This window comes from Haemaphysalis longicornis, unplaced genomic scaffold, assembly GCF_048455015.1.
Source record: "Haemaphysalis longicornis isolate Haplotype H1 unplaced genomic scaffold, Haemaphysalis longicornis Haplotype H1 scaffold_1, whole genome shotgun sequence".
NCBI lineage: Eukaryota > Metazoa > Arthropoda > Arachnida > Ixodida > Ixodidae > Haemaphysalis > Haemaphysalis longicornis.
Genome location: NW_027526203.1, coordinates 74,484,465 through 74,485,024, shown reverse-complemented (window position 1 = coordinate 74,485,024; position 560 = coordinate 74,484,465). Strand labels below are relative to the sequence as shown.

General features: G+C 45.4%; 1 non-coding gene across 1 annotated transcript; it reads right to left on the bottom strand.

Moving 5' to 3' along the window:
- Positions 1–488: 488 nt before the first annotated feature.
- On the bottom strand, positions 489–560 carry Trnaw-cca (transfer RNA tryptophan (anticodon CCA)). Its single transcript has one exon. It is a non-coding gene; the product is annotated as a tRNA-Trp (tRNA).

Below are 560 nucleotides of genomic sequence, written 5' to 3'. Positions count from 1 at the left end.
CAGTGCCGCTCCGTGCTGGTGATAACTATAGCTTTCGCAGTGGTTCCAGACGCGAAGGTAAGAGTGAAAGCGTTTATCGAAAGTGTTGTAGGGTCCCTTTAAAATTAAGGAACTTCTCGTCGTCAAGGTCAGGCTTATCAAGTCATCCCAGCTGTAAAACGTGACGTAACTTTGTCATTTTGTACATATAGTAAGTCCGTGAGTTAAAGCCGTTCTATTGGGGACCCACCCTTGCACAACCAGGGTATCTATTTGAAAGGTATATCACAGGATGGCATGTAAAAATTTTCTTGGGAACTGAACTTCCTTTTAGCAAGTCTTGAACGATGGTATACTGAACATAGCGAAAATACGTGGCGCAAATAGCAATTGGACACCTAAGGTCCCTTTATTTCGACGGGTTCCATAAATTGGGCTCGATATCATGCACGGCCCGTGAAAACCCATGTAGATTGTGACTATCCGGTCTGAAAAAAAAAAGAAAACATGGACCCGGACGTGATTCGAACACGCAACCTTCTGATCTGGAGTCAGACGCGCTACCATTGCGCCACCGGGTC